A 10,222-nucleotide genomic window follows, 5' to 3' on the forward strand; every position below is an offset into this window, starting at 1 on the left:
GATAATTTATGCTGGAAAGTTCTCCTGGCTGCGTAATGTGTTTAAAGTGGTCTGTTGCCACAAATCTAAACGGTAACTATACTTTTATCAGACCTGTAATGTCACAAGAGTAAACATAAAGAAGTGTAAAATATTTTAAATTCGAGTTCATCATTGCGAGCATCGATTAGTTTACGTACTCCTTGATGAATTGGTTGGTTACAATACCTCCCTTGATGGACCTCCTAATGGACCTACATTTTTATTTGTTGTCCTCTCCTAGTGTGGTTCCGTGCACGGTTGTGGATGAGAGACACCAAGACCCTGATTGAGAAGAAGCGATTGACTGCTTTCTGGCTGGAACGTCATATCCGTGGTGACACGGGAAGGAAAATCACAATCATTTTCGATATGACAGACACAGGAGTGACGAGCATTGTAAGCCTGCATCAGTCTTCAGTTTCACTAACTTGTTCAGGAGCAGCACGCATCAAGGACGGCTTTCTTGTGGAAGCAAATGTCATTCGATTACATGTTATAGTCTTTGTTTTGCTTTTGCTCTGTGCCATCCATCACGGCTCATCTGTACGAGAAAAATGCGGCTTCCCATCATGCCTGCGTTGTTTTATCAAAACATTTCCTCAATCTTAGCTCGCTGGTAGACTGATTGCTTTGACTTGCGGTCACCATGGTATCGACTCGTTTTTGCATTTTTGTATCAAAGTATCTTTTACAGTTCAAGTGAGGGCAGGTGTGATGGCTTGATGGCCGTTTTAAAGGAGAGTACAATCCATGTTTACATTCTGCTAAAATGCGACCGTTTTATATATTATATACATGTTGGGTCACCAGATCAAGGTCGGGTTATTTCGACATGAGCAAACCATTTCAAGGTGTTGCAAAAGGTAACGCGGGAGTGCGCCACATCAATGTTAGGCCAAATGGCCTCATTCCCTTGTTTGAGGACTGTTTCTGTGTCTCGTGTTGTCGAACAGTTTCATGCTGTTTTGTTTTCTGTGATTTCCAGATGTAGACCCCCACATACAAAAAAAATGTCCTTGCAAGGACGGGGGATAATTATTTATTTATGCCCGTAACCTGACCCCGGGTACCCCCCCCCCCCCCACTCCCACGCATATGCAAGTTTTGGTGGAGATTGGTCTATGGGTATGGAATTGTATTAAAGAAAAAAATCAAAGAAAAGGCTTCACAGACACACAGGCAGACACAGACACAGAGACAAACACAGAAACTTCACAACTTGGCCCATGAATCACGATCCTTCACCAAAACGAAGGTGGATCCTTCTTGTCCGTTCGATCTTCTGAAACCCGAATTATGAAGATAACATTCAACATGATACTGACACACACACACACACACACACACACACACACACACACACACACACACACACACACACACACACACACACACTTACATGTTACGTCACTGATTTGGGAAACCAACTATTTTTGTGCTCAAAAGGTGAAAGGTCAAACTTCTAAAATCATCAATTTTCAAATGAAAAATCGTCAATTTATATCTTATTAACTTGAAAGTTGAACAGGATTTGCATCGTGCGTCACTGAATTGGGAAAGCAACTATTTTTGAGGTCAAAGGTCAACTCAAGGTCAAACATCTAAAATCAATTTCAATCTGAAAAATAATAAATTTTTGTCCAATTGACCTGAGCTCTGATTAAGATTGTCAATGTTAATCTTGATGAAGTGTACAATTTTATTTATCCTTGGCAACCTTTGGAGAGGGGGGGGGGAGCTGGATTTTGCAACTATCGTGCTCTGTACGACATCTTGTTTGTTTGTTTGTTTGTGTGCAGGACAGATGGATTCGGATGAAATTTGGTGGGCAGGTTGGGTGTGTGACCAGGAAGAACTGATTAAATTTTGGTGAAGATCCGGATCCGGATCCGACGAGTAGAATTTAAAAAGTGATTCTTCACCATTGAGAGATCGGGCCAAACACGATATGTAGCACGATATCTCAAGTAGTGGACGGATTCGGTTGAAACTTGGACAGGTTTGTTGGGTGTGCGACAAGGACGAATTGATTCGATTTTGGTGAAGATCCAGATCTGGATCTGGATACGATAATTATTTAATTTTAAAATGATTCTTCACCATTGAGAGATAGGGCCAAAAACGATATAGTACTGTATAGCATGATATCTCAAAAATGTATTGGGCCCAATATGTTCTTGTGGATCCGGTATTACGTGGCAGAGGTATGTGCTCCACTGAGTGACCTAAGATATATATATGTATGTATATATATGTATATATATATATATATATATATATATATATATATGTGTATATATATATATATATATATATATATATGTGTATATATATATATATATATATGTATTGTCACATATACTTTCTAACCAATGACTTACTCACTGTTATAAATGTTTGGTACCTTTGAAGTGGGTAAAAAGCTGAAATTTTGCATACTGATGCAACTCTAAGCCGATTTGGCAGGGAAAAAAATAATCATGAAATGGTCAGAAAAATTCCCTGAATAAAAGTCAGCCGGTGCAGACTTCATCTGCTCGCTGCAGGTCACGTGATCCAAGACAATGGAGCTTGCATTTGAACTGGTTGCTTGGCAACTGTAAAGAGCGCCTCTGCCACGTCTTATCTATCTATAATTCCAGCAATCTCTGTGTGTGTGTGTCTGTCTGTCTGTATGCGACCGCCGTTTCTCGACGACCGCTGGTCCGATCTGATTGGAATTTGCCAGGAATATTGTTGGGGACCCACGGATGTGCCTTTTCGAGGTTTGATGTCAATCGGACGAGCGGTTCCCAAGTTACGGCCATTTATCTGTTGACCAATGACAATGAAAACCCACTCCGTGGGAGTACCTCCTGTGCAGCTTCCCTTCGCAGGGCAGCTCACCGGATGATGGGATTGGGGCAAAGACTTCGGGACCCCCAATCTTTGATAGGAGGGAAACCACGGGGTAACATCCCTGGGTCAGATTGCGGGAGAGTGTGTCGGAGTGGTGCTGAGGTGTCGTCCACCAGACGGCGGTCTCCTTGGGTTAACCTGAGGCGGTCCCTTCGGGTGGGTGCCTGGAATGTCCTATCCCTAAGAGAGGATGATCACCTGTCTCTGTTATCATCTGAGCTCAAGCGTTTGGACATCGGGATTGCAGCTCTCTCTGAGGTTCGGAGACCGGATTGCGGCGAGATAATGGTGGGTGGTTACACCTACTATTGGTCTGGTCGCTCTGATGGTTACCATACCCAAGGAGTTGCTGTAGCTGTGTCCAATAAGCTGACCCCAATGATAATTGAGGTAACACCGGTCAACGAGCGTATTATGAGATTAAGGATTCGTCACTCCTTAGGTGTCATTTCCCTGGTCTCTATTTATGCTCCGACTGAGGCGAGTGATCTTACCGTGAAGGACACATTCTACGCCACACTCGAGTCTGTGGTTGATCAGTGCCCCAGACGAGATACACTTCTAGTCTTGGGGGATTTCAATGCATCGACTGGAACTGATAGGGATGGTTATGAGGTGTGTGTTGGTCCCCATGGGTCAGGAACTATGAACCAGAATAGCACTAAGTTCCTTGACTTTGCAAGAAGTCATGGACTTAGGGTGGCTGGTTCATGGTTTCAGCGCCCGCAAGCTCATCGCTGGACTTGGTATTCCAACGCTGGCGGTGTGGCAAAGGAGATTGACCATGTCCTCATTGACGGTCGTTGGAGGATGATCCAGAACTGCAGGGTCTACCGGAGTGCTCAGTTCCTCAATACTGACCACAGGCTTGTTGTAGCAACTCTAAAGCTGCACCTTAAATCCTGGAGAATGGTACCATCCCAGCCTAGGCTGGATGTTGCCAAGCTCAGGGATGAGAGAGTAGCTGAGGAGTTTGCGAACAGGCTGAGTGGACACTTGGGGGGTCTGGGTGCTTTGGGGGGTCCTGAAGAGTTGTGGAGCACCTTCAAGACCACCGTCCTTGATGTTGCCGGTGGATGCCTTGGAGCTTACCACAGGGCAAAGAAGAATTTTGTCTCTCAAGGGACACTGGATACCATTGACCAGAGTCGCAGGGCCAGGCTGAATGGCAGAGCTGAGCTGTTCAGGGAGCTGAGGCGTAAAACTGTACGTGCACTGAGGGTGGACAAGGAGGCCTATGTGCGAGGAATCTGTGAGGGGGTAGAGCATCACCTGTGGACAGGTGATTCTCGTCCCGCTTACAGGGGAATTCGTGCATTACGTTCATCCAAGCCCATCCCTCGGAACACTACAGTTCGAGCAGAGAGTGGTAGGCTCTTGACAGAGGAGTCTGAAGTGAAGGCCCGCTGGGCCGGTTACTTTGAGCGGTTGTACCAGGCTGATCCCCCAGCTGTCGAGTTGGACGTCAAGGGTGTTACAATCCCTGTTGCTGACCCTCGAATCAACTGTGGTCCACCATCGCTTGTGGAAACACGGGCTGCGGTGAACCAGTTGAAACGGGGCAAAGCTCCAGGGATCTGTGGCATCCATGCCGAACTTCTCAAGGCTGGTGGAAATGCTGCACTCGCGTCGTTGCATGCAGTTTTGTGCTCTGCCTGGAACACAGGCATCATCCCAACTGACTGGAAGAGGGGCCTTGTTGTCCCTCTCTGGAAAGGGAAGGGTGATCGCCAAGACTGCAACAACTACCGAGGGGTGACGCTGCTCTCAGTGCCGGGCAAGGTCTTTGCTCGGATAATTCTTGATAGGGTTCGCCACCATCTGCTTGAGCACCAGCGTCCAGAGCAGTCAGGCTTTACACCAAAGAGGTCAACGATTGACCGTATCCTTGCACTTCGTGTCCTCACCGAACGCAGACGAGAGTTTCGGCAGGGGCTGCTTGCAGCCTATGTTGATCTCTGTAAAGCGTTCGATTCAGTGAATCGGGATGTCCTCTGGAGGATTCTTGGTCTTCGTGGGGTGCCACCAAAACTGATCGATCTGATGTCTGAACTCTACTCTGGTACTGAGAGTGCTGTGAAGTGTGGTGGTACCATGTCTGACTTATTTCCAGTTGTTACTGGAGTTCGTCAGGGGTGTGTACTTGCCCCCACACTTTTCAGCACTTGTATGGACTGGATTTTTGGGAGGATGTCGGAGAGATCAAGTTGCGGTGCATCGTTTGGCAATGTCAAGATCTCGGACCTTGATTTTGCAGATGATGCAGTCATCTTTGCGGAGACTTTAGACATCCTCTTGGGGGCCCTCGAGGTGCTGAATGAGGAGTCGGAGCCGTTGGGATTACGGATTTCTTGGGTCAAAACAAAGATCCAGGCTTTCGGTGACATCTTGGATGCTGCTGTCCTGTCTGTGTCTGTTTGTGGTGAGGATGTTGAGGTCGTGGATAGATTCACTTACCTTGGCAGTGATATTCATGTCTCCGCAGGTTGTGAGCCGGAGGTCAATAGACGTCTGGGTCGGGCCTGGGGAGTCATGGATTCACTGGATCATGGGGTGTGGCGCTGCCGGTACCTGTGCGGGAGGACGAAAGTCCGAGTCTTCAGGTCCTTGGTACTTCCAGTCTTGCTCTATGGGTGCGAGACTTGGACTTTGACCAAGGATCTGAGACGGAGACTTAATTCCTTTGGTACCAGGTCTCTTCGGAGAATCCTTGGCTATCGCTGGTCGGATTTTGTGTCCAACGAGCGGTTGCTGAGAGAGACTCGGATGAGATTTGTTACCTGCATCGTCCGTGAGCGTCAGCTGCGGCTGTATGGACATGTGGCTCGTTTTCCTGACGCTGATCCTGCTCACCAGATTCTCTCAGCGAGGGAGTCTCATGAGTGGAGGAGGCCAGTGGGCCGACCACGTGCCTCATGGTTGCAGCAGGTTGACCATCATCTCAAGGAGATGGGGATGGGCCTGGCATCTGCCTGGGGGATGGCCAGACGGAGGCCCCTGGAGTACCGGCGGAAAGTGGACGCAGCGACGCGCTGTTCTGGCACATGCTCCCATACCTGACCCAATGACAAGACACGGTGCTATGACATCACGAATGACGTCACAATTAATGTTTTATTTATTTATTTTTCCACGATGGACGTCACAATTCTTCTTCTTTGTTTGGCATGACGTCACAATCGACGCTGGGGACCTGAGTATCTGCCTTTTCAAGGTTTGATATTAATCGGACAAGTGGTGCCCACGTTATGACCATTTATTTGCCAAACCAATGACAGGACATGGTGCTCTGACATCATGAATCACGTCACAATGCTTTTTTTGTGAATACATTTACAGAGAGAGGGGGGAGAGAGGGGAGGGAGAGAGGGGGTGTCACAATTCAAGAGAGGGGGAGAGAGGAGGTGGTGAGAGTGGGGGCGAGAGAGGAGGGGGGAGAGAGGAGGGGCGAGAGAGAGGGGCGAGAGAGGAGGGGGGAGTGAGGGGGGCGAGAGAGAGGGGGCGTCACAATTCTTCTTCGTTTGATATGATGTCACAAATGACGCTGGGGACCTGAGTGTTTCCCAAGTTATGGCCATTAATGATACATTTGGTCCAATATAATTGAAAAAATGCCCCAATCCAGTCGTTGTTTTCGAGAGCGAAGGAATGAAGCTGCACATACTGGCATGCCTCACCCACGAGAGAGGGTACTGGCACAAGAGAGGGGGAGAGAGGAGGGGGCGAGAGAGGAGGTGAGGGGTGGGTGAAAAAATGCCCCAATCCAGTCGTCGTTTACGCACCTACAGGCCCGCACTAGTTTTTCAAATTTGCCATATTGACATAAAAAATTACTGGAGCTGTAAACTTTTCAATAAAGAGTTCATTGTCATCTCTAATTCTTGATTTACTTGAATTATTTAGTTGATTGCAGAATGCAACCACAATGGGCTTTTAAAATATCCGAAGGAGACCAGATTTTATTCCGAACAAAGGAAACTATTCCAAGCAATTCCTTTGTCTGTGTCTCTGATGTTTGATGTGCTTAAGTAATGATGTTTTAAATATTGTTAATTACGAACTAATCAAAGTAATTATCAATTTTTCAATTACTAAGTAATCCTTTGATATTTTTTGTTGTTGTTGATGTTCTTTAATTAAGTTAATTATGAATACGCAACATTTTTCGTTTGTCTTTTGGCTTGCTGAGCGTAGTGATGTTGAGTAATCTACTGACGTGGACTGGCAACCGAGGTTGTGGATCCGCCGTTTGGAGAGGTTCTGGGATGAAAGGATCGAAACCTCGATGATAAACGGTGTCCAGCGAGTGATCTGGGCAGTTGGGAAATCGGTCAATTGCTTATAAGCTAAGGTTATAACTTCAAATATAATCGCTTTTGTAAGTATTTACGTGTGTGTGTGTGTGTGTGTGTGTGTGTGTGTGTGTGTGTGTGTGTGTGTGTGTGTGTGTGTGTGTGTGTGTGTGTGTGTGATACCTGCGTGACTAAGTTGTTCTTGTTGCTTCGTGGGAATGCTTATAATTATAAGGTTTTGGCTCGAATCGTACCTTTAAACATTTTGCTGAAAATCAAGAAAAACGATGAGATTATTCCTGCCACCTCTTCTCTCTGTGTGTGTTTATCCGTTCCACATCCACCTTCTCCCCCCGAGCGGCTTGGAAGATCGTAAAGGGATGGCTCGGGCCGGCAGCAGTGAGCATGCTCAAGTTTGTGGGTCGTCAGGACATTTCCGATGACATCGACTCTCAGTGGCTTCCCCTGCACATGGGTGGCTCGGTGTGTGATTGTGCCAATTTGATCGACCGAAATGTGTCACGTGTCCACAGTTTCTGACATGATAGCATTGTTTGGTACACCTTGGTCTGCATGTACACTGTATTACATCTTGCCGGCTCATCCCAGATGGTCATTCCGAAAGCAACACGAGGACAAGTTTGTCCGAGTTTTGTATATATTATGCCAATCTTTTTCTGTCTGTTTATTTATTTTGCAAGGTGAATCACTACCTGTGCTCGAGTTAATCACCGAGAAAAATGGCAAAATCAAAGTGCCATGTGCTCAGATGGGAACATCAAACAGGACCAACCCGTAATATTCATGTGCCCTGGCAAATATTCAAGCTTGTGATATCGAACTATCTCTCTTCTTCCGCAACCTTTATGTATCCCGCCAGGACATGTTCAGGTACACGTACCCAACTCTGTCGGATGAGGAAACCTTCAGCTCCCCAGCAATAACTCCGGAGGATGAAGAATTGAATGACAAGAAGAATGAGGACCCATTCCTTTCAGACATCAGTACAACGGATTCTGACGGATACTGTGGTACTGTTTTGCCGGTTGTAGACGTACACCTTCAGTAAGATGTGTTGTGTACATGGAGAATAATGCTTTGATGAGCCCCCGATGGACTTATTCCGAAACGGGGGCTTATGGATCTGGTCTCGATTTTTGTGTCCACGCGTACTTGCGTCCGCGACGATATCTTTGACATGTCTGGACTGATTTTATTCGTACTTGGCACAAAGACAACACATGACGGTATACATACACACATCATTTTGTTCCACGATGCGATCAAAGATGGCCAACTGGTGGCCATTTTAGTTGTAAAAAACATCAATAAATAAACCGATGCCGAACACGTCCTCAACCATTTCTAGGTCAGGCATTTACCAATCTTGTTCAAACTTGGCACACAGATAACGAATGATGGCTCACATATGCATGTCTTTTTTTTCTTTTTTTTCCCAAGATCAGATCCAAGATAGCCGACTGGTGGCCATTTTGTTACTGAAATGTGTCCCCAACCATTTCTCAGACATTCATGGTCCGATTTTGTTCAAACTTGCCACAAGCACAGTGCATGATGGCGTACACGTGCACCTCACTTTATTTTGCGATCGGATTAAAGATGGCCGACTTGTAAATTGGTGGCAATTTTAGCTGAACATAAATATGGGCTTGCCCTTTAACTTGATTGTTCGAGCGTTCGCTCCGAGTCTGTGAGCTCAGTGGTTTAAACCCTTGCCGAGTCGTAACGAAGGCTTTATAAAATGGTACGTGCTGCTTCCTTGTTTGACGTTCAGCATTTAAAAGGTGAAAAGCACATACGATGCTCAAAGGTTGGCTTCCATGGGGAGGAGGAAATTCTTTCTGAGGAGGTGCCCCGCTGGTTTTGTTGAGAAAGGTGGCGCCATTGTTGTGACGTCTCTGGTACCCATTGTGCTCTGGGAAGTGACGACACTTCTCCCAAGCTCAGTGGTTGGGTTTGTATTTTCTAACATTTCTGTGTTGTATCTCGTGTATGCGTCTGTGTCCATGAGTTCTTTGAGTTGCGTTGTTGCCAACACAAATTTTCTTTGATAATTGTCAGGAACGTACAGAAAGCTTGAATTTTTGTTGCCGTTTCTCCCGACCCGTGGCTCATCTTGAATGTACTTTGATTGCGTAAAGTGAAAGGTAACTCGTATAAACCAGATAAACCGACGCACTCCACCTGAATTCTGCCAAAATGATTTTTGGGGATTTTAATCGGTGCAGGTCAGACACCGTGTTGCCCATGTATGAACAGTATGTTCAGCAAACCGCACGGAATGGTGGAACGCTGGATTCATGCTCCTCTAACATTCCTCTAACGCTCCTCTAACGTGCGTATCCAACAATGGCTTGTCCTCAGCTTGGAAACTCTAAGCCACAATGTTCTTTTAATTCCTTCATATTAAGAGAAACTAAAAAGGTGTGAGGAGGTTACGGAGGAATGGCGTTTGGAGCACAGACACCATCGAGGAGGTGTGAGTGTGTTTCAATTGTGCAGATCGGAGTCGGTGGATGAGATGGTGCCCGTTACCTCTGAGTACATGAAGTTCTGGGTTAATTAGACAATCCCTTGTAAAGTTATCAAAATATAACTGAATTATAAGCCATGGAGTTCCAAGGAGCTGAAGGACTTGATCAAAAGAGGGAAGCATTCTCAACCTAGAGGGGGAGCACTCGGTAGAGTGCAAAACCTCTGCTGCCAATACTGCTGAGTCACTTAAGTGAACCTGATATCCTTTTCATTGTAGGTAAAAACGGATCAGACTCGACTGAACCACGATTGAATATACTAAACGAGATCAACGCGCATGTCGAAATGCCCAAAAAATAAAATCGAATTTTTTTTTTTTAAAAAGTGCAAAATTTCGAAATTTTTTTTTTCTCTAACAAATTTTTTGGGGGGTTGGAAATCACTTAAAACATGTAGAAATGCAAAAACAAAAATTCAAATATTTTTCAAAATGGCCACCATAGCGGCCATATTGG

The 10,222-nt window shown here is 45.8% G+C and overlaps 1 protein-coding gene across 1 annotated transcript in view; it reads left to right on the forward strand.

The window, feature by feature from the left end:
* The window catches only part of LOC147011206 (uncharacterized), a 484,760-nt gene that overhangs the window by 163,375 nt on the left and 311,163 nt on the right, over window positions 1-10,222 (forward strand). The gene's annotated exons all lie outside the window — the stretch shown is intronic.

The sequence above is a fragment of the Eptatretus burgeri genome, chromosome 16 (genome assembly GCF_056783735.1).
Source record: "Eptatretus burgeri isolate ZD-2024b chromosome 16, Ebu_testis_v1, whole genome shotgun sequence".
In the NCBI taxonomy this organism is placed as follows: Eukaryota; Metazoa; Chordata; class Myxini; order Myxiniformes; family Myxinidae; genus Eptatretus; species Eptatretus burgeri.